Raw genomic sequence first — 6,000 nt, 5'->3', positions numbered from 1 at the left:
ACCTAGCTGTGCGTACAGCTACCTAATGAAAACTGATGTAGAAACCAAATATTCAGCCCTGGACATGAATTAACTTCCTGGACAGAAATGGAATTGTCAAAGGCATGAGTAAACCTCTGCTGCTTTGTTTAAGTCAAAATGTTACTGATTTTTAATTAACTTTGTTTTTATTCCTGTGTGAGGAATTTGAGGCAGGTAGTAAAAGAGAAAGGTGCTGAAAGACACAACTTCGCAATCCAGCATCACATTTTAGGTCTAGGGAAAAAAAGCCTATTTGAACAAGACTTTTTCTGGCACAGGAAAACTGAGTATTGTTGCTGCTGAAAAATAAACCAAGCAATCTCTTACATATCTGTCCGTCCCAAACAAAGATCACTTTTATTATAGAGCAGCATCCACAAGTGGGGAGATTTTATTTCTGCAACAGCTACTCATAAATGAATAGCTAAACAGTGTTAACCTCAGACAGGTTCTCCCACATATATAATCATCAAACACACTTTTATTAGCTAAGCCTGCAGCAAGGGATCAAAAGATATGATAGTTTGATGGTGTATTGATTAAAAACTGCAAGATACCAAGCTTCTTCTTGCCCCCCACCCCCACTTGTATACCTGTTCAATAATAAGACTAGTGTTATGCCAAACTAAGAACGTATGTTAAGGTAGAAACTACATTTCTCGTTTCAAGAATAGAAGAAATTCTACTGTAGTCTTTCTCACTCATTTTCGTAATATGACTCGAGTAACAAAAGTGCAACAGATGAGATGCTGGTATTGCTACAGCCACACGGAAACTATTTCCTGGACACAGTCACCTGAACCCCACCATGTCTAAACATGGATAATGTCCTCTTCAGGAGGGGGTCTGCATAAAGGGGAGCAAACCAGATGCTTTCCAGGGAATTGCTTCCTCCTTACCGGTTGAAAGACAAGGGAATTTTGCATTACTAAAATATTCTGGTGTATGAAGAAGCTTTTCATTCCACTTAGGTTTGATCAATATGGAAAGTTTCAGCCCAAAAGGCAGGTGGACACTGGTTTTAAAATGGATGACAATGTTGGAAATATTCCTGCAAACACTAGTCGCCGCTTTGATGCTACCTTCTGTGGGTAAGAAGTGGAGCTGGGAAACAGCAGCTGATTCTTGAAGAGAAATTAACCCAAACCATGCAAACTGACAACAGAGCAAAGACCCCAAAGCCATACTTGGTGTGCATTTAAACCAGTATTGCTGCCCAAATGACACTTCTTTCCAATTTTGAGCCCCTTCCCCAACTGTTTTCCTCCACCACTGTACCAATCCCCGCTCCACGCAATGCAAACATTTGAGTTTACAGATAATCGGAACAACCTGGACGACGGAACCAGCCCTGGTGAAATTTTACCCAGCAAAAAAACAGCAGTGATTTTTTCAGCCTCATTAATCCCCTTGATGCAGTTCACTGTGACAGCACAAGACTTTTGCTGCTGACGAGCAAGGCGCTGCAAGGAGATGGTACTGCATAGCTAGGATGCGAGAGCGGAGACAACTACTTTGTGTGGCAGCAGCCTCAGCCTGCGTACACACCCGAACCTCCCCAGTTTTTATTTGACAAATAAGGTCAAATAAAAACTAAATAAAGTTTCATTTAAAAGAAAATAAAGAAGCTAGGCTGGTTTAGAAAGAAAACACGACAGAAGCACGTGTTTAACTTACAGTGGCCAGCCACTGAGCAAAAAATGGAAAGCATTATTGCAGAAAGAGCATATTAAACACTAGAGCATTTGGCTTATGTTACAGTTCCCATTATCACGTTAAGAGATAGCTAATATTTTCAATTTTTTCTATTTAATCAGATCAGTAAACATATCTGCATTTCACTTGCCATAAACTGCATTATTTGTGAATAAAAGTGCATGCAAAAATTTCATAATAATTTAAAAAATATCTCTTTATTCTTTAGGAACATTTAGTGACCATTTTGCTCTAAGCTAGGCTATATAATAAACTTTTAAAATCTTTATAATGGCACCGCAGGAAACAGATTTCTGGAAAACAATAACAAGAGCCTAGCCAATTCTTCCTGCTACACAGACTGGTGCGGGCTACCATCAGCAGCTTCACAAACTGCCCCTCCTAACGCCACCATTCCTGATACCTGGTGCAAATGTTAATTTCTTGGCTCATATCTTCACTACTTCAAAATTGCGCTTGGGCCCTGGTATGCCCAGGAGATTTGTGGGGTGGGGGTTAGTTCCTCCTCTTAGGTTATGCCCTAAAAAACTCATCGCCCCACACAAAAAGGAGCCCAGGGGGTTGGGGAGGGGGGCACCCAAATGACCCAGCCAGAGAAACAGAGCCTCTGCCACAGCCCCTGCCGGGGCTGTCACTGCAGAGCCACCAGCCCCGAGGTCTGGGGGGTGACACCCATCACAGCGAGTCACCATAACTGTACAGACTGATCGGGGCTACTGCCGAGGGGGCACAAGACACATTGCGGGGTGCAGGGAAGAGCCTTTGGGGATAGCATGGGGTGGGATGGTCAGGGGAGGAACCACGGGTGGAGAAGGGAGGGTCTGGGGAAGAACTGCCCGATCGGCACAGTCTGTCCTGAATTCTCCTTAAACTCCATTTCTAAATACTTTCCTGGGTGAGGGACTCTCTATTCTGTGTGCACCAGTGTACATGGAGGTCAAAGCACCAGCAGGATGAGGCTGTTGGTGCTGTTTGCTCCCGGACACCTCCTGCAACCAGGATGGCTGCCAGGGCTGCCACACGAATGCAGATACAGGGCGGGTGTGTGTCTGTGTGCGCCTGTGCGTGGGGCAGCAAAACAATAGCGTGAAGGCCTTTGAGACAGGGTGACCCAATCAACAAACCCAGGATACAAACAAACTAGCAAAACCCCTCAATCTCCAGATTTCAAGTCAGGGGAACTAGTAGCCAAGCACAGCAGCATCCAGGATCACACACTAAGGCTTATAAAAACTCACTGAATTAAAACTTACAGTCGGAGCTTGTCACATTCCTTTGACGAGTTCCCACTAGGCTCCCGAGATGTTTACATGTATTTTGCTGCAGCCTGAAAGAAGAAAAATATGATGAAGAGGATTGCAAATAGATTCAGCATGAAGCAGAATTGCACTACTGTCAACCCTAAACGTAACCGCTTTATTCGTTATTTAATTAATAAGCAAAACTACTGGTCTCAAGTGTTAACAATATCATGATGGAGCATCCTCCAACTCTCCAATCCTTCCTTGAAAGGATGTGGGAACCCGGAGTCCGCTTTTGACCTTTTATAAAGGCCAAAATGTTCAAGTCCTGTACCCCTTACAAAGTTTTCTCTGTAACACTGTACAGTCCTACTAATTAAGACGGGATAAAGTAATGCTGTCACTTAAAACAACACCAGGAGGGAGGTCCCACCTATCACAAGAGCTGTGCCTCCTCCGTGCTGGCATCCGTTCCCCCAGGCCGCCGCCTGGGCTGGGAGCAGGGACCTCCGGAGCACCCCGGAGGGCCCAGTGCCCTGCTTCGCGCTGAACACTGTCCTTGTGCCAGACAGACCACTTCTCCCGCAGGCAGCGGGCTGACGAAGCGACGGCCGCAGCCGTCACCCCAGCCCCCATTGGCATGGTGTTAGTTTCTGTCAGTCATCACCGGAGCGGTGAGCGATGGAGCCGGGGCCAGGCTGCCCCAGCGCAGGCCTGAAGCGACGCAGAACCGCGCGCTCTGCTCAACCAGTGCCTGGCCTTTGTCGACGGGGACGAGGCCTGGGGCTGCATCCTCTTCCTCCCACAACGGTTCGGGAGCCGCTTGCTCCCCAGCCTTCAGGGTGACGTGGCCCAAAACACCACGCGAGCCGTCCCGCACCACAAGCGCCGCGTCAGCCAAGAGAAAGGCGCCGCTGTTGAAGCACTCGCGGCATCTCCTCCGGGTGACGGAACAGCCACCAGCACCACGTAATGGCAGTGCGGATAGTTGGCAGCGGGGCAGAGCCGGGGGCAGCCTTGCTACACGGCGTATGGTGAGAAAGGGGCGAGACGAAGTCTCTTTGTCTAGGGTAATGATTTCTGTTTGTTCTTTGCTACCGCTAACAACGTTTTCCCCTCACGATTCAGCTTTCTGCCTTTCAGGCCCGGGAGCCCATCCTGCTCCTTTCTGAGCCCCTGTGTGTGAACCGGCGCCTGTCCCACCTTCCCCGACGCCGGAAAGGCGAGGGGGGGACCCTCGGCAAAGGAGAAGGGGGTTTTGCAGGACCTCGGCGGGAGCAGGGGCGCTGCGTGTGTGTGGGGGGCCTGCCCGCGGCCCGGCCCGGCCCGGCCCCGCTCCGCTACCCGCGGACGGCGGCCCGGCGGACGCCGCGTTCCCACCCCTCACCTGCCGGGGCGGGGGCGGCATCAGCCCGTGCTGCTCGGCCAGGCGGGGAGAGGCGGGGGCGGTGCCGCCCCGCCGTGTAACCGGAGCCGCGGCCCCGGCCCAGGAGGGTCTCGCCGCCGCCTCCCCTCTCGTGGGCCGGGGTAGGCGGGTGGAGGGAAGCGGCCGTGCCGGGACGGGGACAGGGCCGGGGCCGCCCCTCCCCTCCTGCTGCGGGGCCGGTCCGGCGAACTGGGGGAACCCGTTTGTCCGGTCTGACGGCGGTTACCGCGGGGAGGCCGGGCGGGAGCGGAGCCGTCGGAGGCATGAGAGAGCCCTGAGCGAGCGAGCGGCGCCGGGACCCGCGCCCACAGGTGCTGCCGGCGGGCGGGCTGGGGCCGCGCCGCTGCCGGGAGCGGGGCGCTGCCTCCGCCGGCTGCACCCGCTGAGGGGCGGCGCGGGCGGTGTCGCCCGCGGCTCCCGCCGAAACTCGGGCGCTTCGGTGCCAGGGGAGCGGGGCCGGTCCCCAGCCGCGCCCGCAGGGCAGCCCCGGCTCTTCTCGCCCCCGCGCGGGTTTGCGGCCGCGCCGGTAGTGAAGTCTGGCGAGGCGGGCTGCCGTGCCGGGGCGCTGAGGGAGCCGGGGGAAGCCTCTGCAGCGGCTGCGCGGGCTTGGGGCGCACACCGGGGCGTCGTCCAGCAGGTATGTCAGCCCCGTCGGGCAGCCCTGCTGCCCCCGAGAAGCGCTCGGTGGCGGGACGGGGGCTCCAGGGCAGAGCTCTGTCACGAACCGCCCCCGCCGCCTGCACCCACACCCGCTGCACCAGGAGAGGTCAGAGCTGACACCAGGGCGGACCTGAAACGATTTTCTTTCTCAAAATATCACCTCCTTAATCTGAAGCCGGATGGGTTTTTGTTGGGAGGTTTAAAAGCTGAAACGCCTCGATCTGCTGGTTCGGGCTCGGGGTGTGAAGGCGGCGATGGCTCTGCCTCACGGTGCAGACGCTGTTTGCTCGGGCGGGGCTGGGCCCCAGGGGAGCTCTCTTTCCATTGGACTGGGGAGGTCCAGCCGCGCAATGAATGTTTAAACAATTAAATATTCATTCAGAGAAGAGTGGCTTCATCAGGGGACCGTGAGGCGGCTGGCGCTGAGGCGGTCTGTGCGAGGGCCCTTCTGCCGGGTGAGGCCTTTGCTTGCGCCCTGCCTGTCCGGCATGGTGGGCCGGTAGAGTGGGGCGTCCGGCGGGTACCGACCGGGCTGCCGGCGGGTACCGACCGGGCTGCCGGCACCTCCTGCACGTGCGAGGGGCTCTTCTCACCTCTGTGCCTGACGGGACGGCACGTTTCGGCAGTGTCGATCTAAGCCCTCGCGGTGATTTGAGTCTCTCTCTCTTCCACCCAAAAAGATGTGCATCAGTTGATCGTCAGACTTACCACAGAGTCTCCCCAGTCTGAAACTTTGCGTTAAGGAAAGAATAAGTATTTGCTGGGAGGTAAGGCATGGGGGAACAAATGCAGCTTAGCTTTCTCCCTGAGCTCTGGCAGGTACCGCCGTTTTACTGACTTGCTTTTGTGGCCTTGGGCTAGTTGCTGTCCTTCTGGCTTCCCCCCCCCCCCGCCCCCCCCCCATAAATGAGGAAACCAGCTTTCATGGTTGTGGGG

General features: G+C 54.1%; 1 protein-coding gene across 1 annotated transcript in view; it reads left to right on the top strand.

The window, feature by feature from the left end:
- The first annotated feature begins 4,682 nt into the window (after positions 1-4,682).
- Positions 4,683-6,000, top strand: part of ATP8B1 (ATPase phospholipid transporting 8B1) — a 43,310-nt gene continuing 41,992 nt past the window's right edge. The window contains exon 1 of the mRNA XM_050913010.1: positions 4,683-4,715. The gene's annotated coding sequence lies outside the window, so the exon portion shown is untranslated. The remainder of the gene's footprint in view (positions 4,716-6,000) is intronic.

The sequence above is a fragment of the Gymnogyps californianus genome, chromosome Z, assembly GCF_018139145.2.
Source record: "Gymnogyps californianus isolate 813 chromosome Z, ASM1813914v2, whole genome shotgun sequence".
NCBI lineage: Eukaryota > Metazoa > Chordata > Aves > Accipitriformes > Cathartidae > Gymnogyps > Gymnogyps californianus.
The sequence above is the reverse complement of the archived record's forward strand: the minus strand, read 5'-3'. Positions and strand labels throughout refer to the sequence as shown.